This window comes from Coregonus clupeaformis, unplaced genomic scaffold (genome assembly GCF_020615455.1).
Source record: "Coregonus clupeaformis isolate EN_2021a unplaced genomic scaffold, ASM2061545v1 scaf0300, whole genome shotgun sequence".
NCBI classification, from domain to species: Eukaryota; Metazoa; Chordata; class Actinopteri; order Salmoniformes; family Salmonidae; genus Coregonus; species Coregonus clupeaformis.
The window spans coordinates 90,347-99,902 of NW_025533755.1; the positions used below are offsets into that span (position 1 = coordinate 90,347).

A 9,556-nucleotide genomic window follows, 5' to 3' on the forward strand; every position below is an offset into this window, starting at 1 on the left:
CGGAAGCCCTGGGGTGGTATGAACGACAGGGGGCCTCGACCCCAGGCGAAGGGTCCCCCACAACATCTAAGGTCCCGGCGGCCACGGCCTGACAGCGCTGCGGCGCCTAGGGCGATGCGCCTAGGGGAGGAGTCTCCTCTGGGCCCCGACGGACGGGTACGGAGTCGTTTCAGGAAGAGCAAGAGGAGGCTTTTTTGATAAGGACTCACCCCGTTTTTGTACAAAGGACCGAAGACAGCTTTTTAACAAAGTGACTTTTTGACAGGCTTTTTATGTCTTAAAAATGTTTTACTTTGTTGAATAATTTATACACATTTTAAAATGGCTTTTATTAATTGGCTTTTACAGGACTGGGTACTTTTATGTAGGATTGTTTTATTGTTTTAAATAAACAACATGTACCTTTTAAATTTAAATGTAATGTAATGCTGGTTTTTATGCACTTTTATGCCGTTTTTATGTGTGTAAATGTATTTCAAATGTGAGCTGTTTTAAAGGAAATGTACAATAAAAACTTTTCCAAAAGAAAAATCTGCTCTTATCAGTTTAATATCTGATACGTCCCCTATCTGGGGACCATATATTAAATTGATTTTTGGAATAGGGAGATGGAATAGGGGCTTGCTCCGTCCACTCCACGCATCGACCTGGTATTGCAGTACCTCCAGGAACGGTGCACCCCCTCTCGTTGTAAATGGAAAAGCAGGCGAGGTCAGCAAAATTATTTAGTTCTTATTATTGGAATAATGGCGGATATTACGTTTGAGCAAGTTCATCTCGAAAAAGTGCAGTGAGAAATCATAGAAATAGAATCAATGGGATAAATAGCCATAGTTACTTTGTAACACAGGAAGATGAAGAACAAACCATGCTTTCATTTCAATGGCATATATTTGAATTTTGTGAAAATAGCAGGCCTATGAATAATGACTTCAGGCAAATACATCAAATAACGTTACCAGTACATGACTTTAGTCAGTAGAATAGGCGACTGACTTGACCACCACTAGCAAGTCATCATCGACATTGAGATGAACTACCTCAAACGTAATTTCATCATGATCCTAATAAAATAACACTAAACCAGTCAATCGAATTGTCCTACTTTTTTTTTTACAACGACAGGGGGTGCACCGTTCCTGGAGGTACTGCAATACCAGGTCGATGCGTGGAGTGGACGGAGCAAGCCCCTATTCCATCTCCCTATTCCAAAAATCAATTTAATATATGGTCCCCAGATAGGGGACGTATCAGATATTAAACTGATAAGAACAGATTTTTTTTTTTTTTTTGGAAAAATAATTTTTATTTTCATTTCACATTCAAATACAAGTACAAATTCAGTGCATAACGTTGTACATAACATGGGTTTACAAAAACAGTACCTTAACCGTATAAAAATAGCAAAACTCCTAAAAAAAGTGCTGTTCTGAGGAACCTGACCAGCTAAAAGGCCTACATTCAAGAGAAGCATGTAAACAATTGCCTCTAACAATCTCCCAAAGCTGATCTTTCAAAGGAATAAAAACTATTATAGAAATAAAATCATACACATATACCAAAGGGAACTCTGAATAAACCTCGTGTTATCGAATATTTACAAAGCCTACATTTCAATTTACATGACAGAATACAGTTATACATAGGCCTATATATAGGCTATAAAAAAACGTTTACAAAGAAGGGTATATCCCTTTCCATCTATGTTTAACAGATGTGATGCCCCACTTATCTATTTCGAATTGTATTTTTTTCCAAATTTCTTGTTTTATAAATTTAACCAATCCCGTCGGTGACCACTTGAGGGTGTCATTGACCGCACCACATCTGGCCTCCCAAAGTTTGGTCTTGATAAGGGACACCAGAGTCACTAATTCTAATAATTGCACCTTTTCCACATGTTTTAGTTCAAATTTGGCTACCCCTTCATAATCAATGTTTTTTAAAATATTAAAATCCATTTTAATTTTCTTCCAAACTATTTGGGCAAAAGAGCATTCCCATAAAACATGGGGAATTGTTTCAATTCGAAACAGTTGTCCCTGGGACAAAATTTATTCAGGGTCAAATTATGATCATATAATGTTGAACGGACCGGAAGACGTCTGTGTAAAACAAGCCAATTAAAATCTTTCAGTCTGTTGTCTAAACCTTTTTAATTGTGCCCGTAGCCAGGTGGAAGGTGATATAGGTAATCGGTCTCTAGGACAACAATTTTCTATCAATTTCACATATAGCAGTCTGTGGTTGATTACATTTTCTTTTACTTTGCAGAAAGGGTTTTTCCTTGCCCATTCAACTATTTTCTTAAAATGTAATGGGATAATTTCAGCTTTTGGCTTACTATTATCCCACTCCACCATAAACCTTAACGGTATGGACAGCCAGAATTTGATTAATATATTACATTTGTGTACAGAAGACGACAAAAGACAACAAACGTTTGAGTAGAACAACGCATCTAGTTTTAGAGGAATATGAGGGAAATCCCTTCCACCAGCCTCTATAGGCTGGTACATCCGATCTCTCCGGATGTACTCATATCCCCCCAAAAGAAATTAAACAGTACACGTATGAACATTTTCCTTAGAGACACCGGCATGGGAAACACATATGCAAGGTGGAGTAATGAAGGCAGAATGTCCGCCTTCAGCACTAACACCTTGCCACTAAAAGATAGTCGCCTCACTTTCCACAGTCCCAATCTTTTATTAAGCGAAAGTAGTTTTTCTTTCCAATTAACCATGTCATCTTTAATTTGATTTCCGAAAGATATCCCGAGCACTACCATTGGTCCTGTGCACACAGTCAAACCACATAACTGATCAGATCTCCATTTCCACTGTCCCATATATTTTATTTCTGTTTTATTCTTGTTAATCCTAGACCCGGAGGCAACAGAGAACTCATCAATGACTTTGATAACCTCTTTCAAGCTCAGGTCGTCTTGTAAATATAAAATGGTGTCGTCCGCGTATTGTGAAATTTTTAGAATATCCCCTCCAGGTAATATAATGCCTTTGATGTTGTAATTTGTCCTAATGGCACATGCGAAAGGTTCAATATATAAAACATACAATAGCGCAGAGAGAGGGTCCCCCTGTCTGACACCTCGTAATTGCTTGATTACATTTCCAATATTCCCATTAATATTTACTCTGCTTCCCACATTACTATAAAGAATTTTTACCCATTTCATGAAATTATTTCCAAAACCACATTTTTTCAGAACTCTAAACAAAAACTCATGGTTTACCATGTCAAAGGCTTTTTCCTGGTCCAAATTTACAGTAATAGCTGGCAGGTGCCTTTCCTCTAAATATGCTTGAACGTCTCTGTGCAATTGCAAGTTCCAGGTTAACTTTCTCCCTACCACACCACATGTTTGGTCTAAACCAACAACATATGCCATGGCAGAAGACAGACGATTAGTTATGGCTTTACTTAATACTTTATAGTCTACACATAACATTGTTAAAGGTCTCCAATTTGCTAGTGTCTTGGGGTCTCCCTTTTTTGTAAAGTAGCGAGATTACCCCTCGCACATTGAACCTCCCATATGCTCCAAACCAAAAATAACTCTAAATACTTCCAAAAGATGACATCCAATTAAATCCCAATAAACTACGTAAAACTCTTTAGAGAGCCCATCCACTCCTGGTACTTTGTTATCTTTCATGCTCTTCAGTGCCATATATATTTCATCTAAATTCAATTCCCCTTCTAATTGGTCTCTAATATCTAAAGGTATCTGCACATCCACACATTTTAAAAAAGTAGTCCCCTTCTCATAATTAATTGTTTGCTTTTGGAATAGCTGAGAAAAAGTGCTGGGTAGCGACACCAAGCATGCCATCTCCATCCTCAACCGTCTCCCCCGTCTTGATTCAATAAAGCCGAAATGGTCCTCCTCTTTCCCCGTGACTTAATTTGTTTGAAAAAATATGCAGAGCACTTCTCATCATTATCCCATTTATCTTGTTGACTTTTAAACATGAAATCTCGAGCTTTCTTTTCAAAAAAGGCCTGCTGCTTTTTCTGCAGGTTACACAATGTGTCTTTATCTAAACCACCACCATTCAAATTACCTTGGATGTGCAGATCTTCTAGTTCGTTCTGCAACTTATAAAAATCTTTGTATTTATTACGTGCTTTAGTTTTGCAATAATTCTGAATAAAAATCTTGATTCTTAATTTTGTGCTCTCCCACCAGTCTATGACAGTAGAATAAAAGGATTTCATGGTTACACAGCCCTGGAAAAAATACCTAAATCTAGTCTCAAATGTTTTGTCATGTAAAATACCATTATTAATTTTCCAATATCCTTTTCCAAATTCAATTGTTTTTAATTCTACTGTCACAGACAGGCAACTGTGGTCCGAATAAAAAACCGGAGTGACGCGTGCAGAGGACACACCGAGTCCACGCGGAACAAACACATAATCTATGCGGCTCCTCGCGCCCTGCTGTTTCCAGGTGAAACCGGGATCATTTGCATGCGCCACTCTATAAGTATCAACCAAATTATATTTCTCTATGAGATTTTTTACAAGATGCCCTCCCAGATTACCTCGGTCATATGACACATTAAAATCTCCCCCCATAATAACCTGTCTGTTTGTCATAAAAATAGCGTCTAGGTTGTTCAGCATTTCCCTCCTTTCCTTGGGTGTCGATGGTGCATATACATTAATTAACCGAAGACATTTGCCCCTCCAATCAATATCTACTATTAAAACCCTCCCGTGTACTACCGAAAAACTTCCCACTATTTTTAAATCCCTATTTCCACATAGAACACCAACCCCTGTAGAATGCACCCCGCCAACACTCCACCTTGACTCTCCCTGAACCCATTCCCTCGTAAATCTCTCCACATCATTTTGATCTTTTAAATGTACTTCTTGTAAAAAACACACAGAGAAGCAAGTGGAGGACAAATGGGAAAAAACAGTCGCCCTTTTAACGGGGTTCCTAAGCCCTCTAGCGTTTATGCTAGCTATGCTAAAAAGGGACGACATGGGGGAAAGGAGGGAAGCAGACAACTATCTAAATATGACATTAATTTCCAGACTCACTTTAAGTACAGTTCCTCGTTAGGAGGCCTGTCTGGGAAACGGTGGTCCCCAGGGGGAGGACTGTCCACAAAGATAGGGGTCGGGAAAACACTTTCCTCCTCAGTCAGTGTGGGTGCTGGAACACCGCTGGGTGCGAGACCGCTGCTGTCGGTAGAGCTCGCGCCTGACAGGGAAAGCAGAGTCTCCTCTGCGCTGCCCGGGTTTCCCGCGCTTTTCTCCTCAGACTCCCCGCTTGCAAAACAACTGAAGCGATTCCCCCCCCAGGGCGGACTCCTCCGTCGCCTCCATGCGGATGAGTGAGGAAACAGGGCTCATCTGCTTCCTCTTGACCGAGCACTTCCTCCTCTCTCCCACCGTGGTCCAGCTCTCCGGAGCAGAGGGCGCGGTGGGCTCTCCCGTAGCCTCCTCCATTTGCTTGCTCCAACTCCTGTCCCCCGCTCTGCTCTCCTCAGGAGGTGATGATGGCGCCTCACTCCCGCTCTCCTCAGACTCTCGCAGTTCTCTCTCCATCACTAGCTCCTTCACGACCTCCTCAATAGCGCGTAGCTCTATAACTTTTCCCTCATCTGCTCTTTTCCCGCTCACCGCTCTGGCGTAGGAGGGGGCTGCCTTTGGGCAGTGACGGAACAGGTGCTCCTCTGAGCTGCACAGACTGCAGCGCTTAGGCACGGTGCAATCCCTCATTACATGGCCGAGGGCCCCACAGTTTCTGCACCTTGTCTGGGTGCAGGCATCAGCAAGGTGCCCGTACGTGCTGCACTTCCTGCAAAAACGAGGCTGCCCAGCATACATGAGGTAACCCCTGTCTGCACCGATAGAAAAAGACGCGGGAGGATGGAGGTAGCCATCATGGCCGCTCTCGTCTTCCTTTAGCAGGACGCGAAACTGTCTCTTCCCTGTCCAGATGCCTAGGGCGTCCTTAATGTCTCTCACTCCTGGCAAGATGGTCACATACCGGCTGAGGTAGCACACTAGCGTTTCTTCTGTGACCCAGGGGTTGAACATGTGCACCGTTAGCACCCTCAGATTGTGCCTGCACAGGGACTCAACTTGAAAGCTACTGAGGGCGGGTGCTGTCGAGTTCGCTCGGAAGAGCCCTCTCACCTCCTCCAGCCTGGTGATGGTGTAGAACGACACATCATAAAACTTCTCCGGTGTGTTTTGTTGCAGACAGTGCACATCGTCTGCTGTCAGGTGTAGAGGTCCAAAAAGAACGTCCTTTCCAAAAATAACTCTTTCCATCAACTTTTCTTTTCCAGTCCATTGAAAACGCAGTGTGTTCTTCAGTCCGGCGGCTGCCGACTGTGACGTGGACGATGACGACATCGCTCCACCTTCAGGATCTCCTCGGTACTGCAACTTGATCTTGATCTTAGCCAAAAGGCCGAGAAGCGATACCGCAATGCTTTCGGAAGGAAGGTGCCGTTCTCCGACACGACAAATTCATTGACGGCTACACCAAAATGAGCTCTGTAATCTTTCCACCAAATATAAAAAATGATGGTTTTAAAAATTGGTGGCAGAGATTGGGAGTTGATCAACCTCGGAAATAGACACTTTTAACTGTTACAATGTAACAAATTGGTAGGTTTCATAGTCACGTGGACATCCGCCCTCCAATGGGAAACGAGAGAAGGCCTTGTCGAATTAAAACCAGATTAACAGCTAAATTGGAATAATAATCTATCAAATACGGGTGGGGGAAATAATTTGGAGATAACATTATTGACATAACATTTGATTTTATATCAAATATCTCTGGTAGCAATACTGCCACAAGGGAACTGAGGTATTGTCCACTTGGTGGCGCCAGAGTTCCATCGTCGCCTTGCCAAGCTGTACTATGTGGTCAATCAAAATGCATTTGAATGTTGAACCACTTGACTTATAATAATATAATATGCCATTTAGCAGACGCTTTTATCCAAAGCGACTTACAGTCATGCGTGCATAATTTTTTTTGTGTATGACTTCAATACATACATACATACATACATCATCAACGCAAATAATGTGTACACTAAAAATAGCCTATGTATTTTTCAATCTGTCTGTAGAGCCTTGTATGATAAGGCCATTGTGAGGAGGCCTTTATAAAGTTGCCCTCCTAAATTACTAGAGGCCAAACTTCAAAGATGTCCATGGCACTGGACTGCAGTGAGAGCTAGGCCTACAGTGCGGCCTACGGAGCGGTCCTGGCTTATAGTCCTGGCTGCCTAAATGTTTCCTCCGCATAATAAACTTTTGCAAACATGGCACTTTTGAGGCATACTTTTACAATTAGGCTTACTCAGTCACTACAACACACTTCATATCATGCACATAAAATGCCATTACGCAGAAATAATGTATATTGATTAATAAAAACGACACTGGTTTGATTCATCCTGAAAGTTAGGTTTAGCCTACTACTACATGATACTCCAATTTTCACTATACCCATCATGAGGTTGCTACAACCTAGCCTATGAATGAACGTTTTCAACCTAGGTGCACAGGTTGAGAGACTTTTGAGTAATCAAGGTGACAGACATTGACACATTCAATACCGCCTTGGTCAATCTTGCCTGCATCTAGCTGATCAGTGGCGTAATCATCAGTCCAACAGTTGCAAATGAGAGTTTCCATTGGAAAAATGCAGGTATGTTTATCCCACGCAAACACAGATCACTTTCATAGCAGTGACATAAAAACAGCATGATCCCTTTGATCATTGGATAATTCCTTCTCCATATATATATATACACACACACACACTACTGTTCAAAAGTTTGGGGTCACTTAGAAATGTCCTTGTTTTCAAAAGAAAAGCAATTTTTTTGTCCATTTAAAATAACATCAAATTGATCAGAAATACAGTGTAGACATTGTTAATGTTTTAAATGGCTATTGTAGCTGGAAACGGCTGATTTTTTATGGAATATCTACATAGGCGTACAGAGGCCCATTGTCAGCAAACATCAGTCCTGTGTTCCAATGGCACGTTGTGTTTGCTAATCCAAGTTTATCATTTTAAAAGGCTGATTGATCATTAGAAAACCCTTTTGCTATTATATTAGCACAGCTGAAAACTGTTGTGCTGATTAAAGAAGCAATAAAACTGGCCTTCTTGAGACTAGTTGAGTATCTGGAGCATCAGCAATTGTGGGTTCGATTACAGGCTCAAAATGGCCAGAAACAAATAACTTTCTTCTGAAACTCATCAGTCTATTCTTGTTCTGGGAAATGAAGGCTAGTCCATGCGAGAAATTGCCAAGAAACTGAAGATCTCGTACAACGCTGTGTACTACTCCCTTCACAGAACAGCGCAAACTGGCTCTAACCAGAATAGAAAGAGGAGTGGGAGGCCCCGGTGCACAACTGAGCAAGAGGACAAATACAGTGGTGTATAGTTTGAGAAACTGACGCCTCACAGGTCCTCAACTGGCAGCTTCATTAAATAATACCCGCAAAACACCAGTCTTAACTTCAAAAGTGAAGAGGCGGCTCCGGGATGCTGACCTTCTAAGCAGAGTTGCAAAGAAAAAGCCATATCTCAGACTGGCCAATAAATAAAAAAGATTAAGATGGGCAAAAGAACACACACTGCACAGAGGAAGATTGGAAAAAAGTGTTATGGACAGACGAATCGGAGTTTGAGGTGTTATCATCACAAAGAACAGTTGTGAGATGCAGACCAAATGAAAAGATGCTGGAGGAGTGCTTGATGCCATCAGTCAAGCATGGTGGAGGCAATGTGATGGTCTGGGGGTGCTTTGGTGGTGGTGAAGTGGGAGATTTGTACAGGGTAAAAGGGATCTTGAAGAAGGAAGGCTATCACTCCATTTTGCAACGCCATGCCATACCCTGTGGACGGCGCTTGATTGGAGCCAATTTCCTCCTACAACAGGACATTCACCCAAAGCACAGCTCCAAACTATGCAATAACTATTTAGGGAAGAAGCAGTCAGCTGGTATTCTGTCTATAATGGAGTGGCCAGCACAGTCACCGGATCTCAACCCTATTGAGCTGTTGTGGGAGCAGTTTGACCGTATGGTACGTAAGAAGTGCCCATCAAGCCAATCCAACTTGTGGGAGGTGCTTCAGGAAGCATGGGGTGAAATCTCTTCAGATTACCTCAACAAATTGACAACTAGAATGCCAAAAGGTTTGCAAGGCTGTAATTGCTGCAAATGGAGGATTCTTTGACGAAAGCAAAGTTTGAAGGACACAATTATTATTTATATTAAAAATAATTATTTCTAACCTTGTCAATGACTACGTTTCCTATGCATTTTGCTATATTTCCTATTCAAACTCATTTAATGTATGTGTTCATGGAAAACAAGGACATTTCTAAGTGACCCCAAACTTTTGAACGGTAGTGTGTGTGTGTGTGTATATATATATATTGTTGGTGAAACCATACAGGAGAGGAAGTACAGAACCAACGACGCTAGACGGAGAGGAATATGTTTAAGCAAAAGGCAGTTTATT

The 9,556-nt window shown here is 41.7% G+C and overlaps 2 pseudogenes; one reads left to right on the forward strand and one right to left on the reverse strand.

The window, feature by feature from the left end:
• Positions 1 to 510: 510 nt before the first annotated feature.
• LOC121568504 lies at positions 511 to 684 on the forward strand (annotated as a pseudogene).
• A 439-nt stretch (positions 685 to 1,123) lies between these two features.
• Positions 1,124 to 1,303, reverse strand: LOC121568503 (annotated as a pseudogene).
• Between the last annotated feature and the right edge of the window lie 8,253 nt (positions 1,304 to 9,556).